Genomic DNA, 286 nt, shown 5'->3' on the forward strand with positions numbered 1-286 from the left:
GGGAAGTTCAAGCACCTCATTTCCCCCACTTAAATTTTCTCCACAGTGAGTGTCCCTACCCCAACAGTGGGGGAAAGACTCCTTTTAACCCTCATTACAACTAGTTCTGCCCTACTGGCTTTCCATGAGATTTATGTATGTATGCCTAATACTGCAGCCTAAATTGAGCATCTGCAACACAAAGCACTGCCCTTTAAGGCTATAAATAGAGGCTCAGAGGGTTCCCTTAGAGCAACTAGAGCAACTACTTGTTCAAGCAGAAAGGACAAGACTTCCACATAGTTCT

Source organism: Podarcis bocagei, assembly GCF_964188305.1.
Source record: "Podarcis bocagei genome assembly, chromosome: 2".
Lineage (NCBI taxonomy): Eukaryota > Metazoa > Chordata > Lepidosauria > Squamata > Lacertidae > Podarcis > Podarcis bocagei.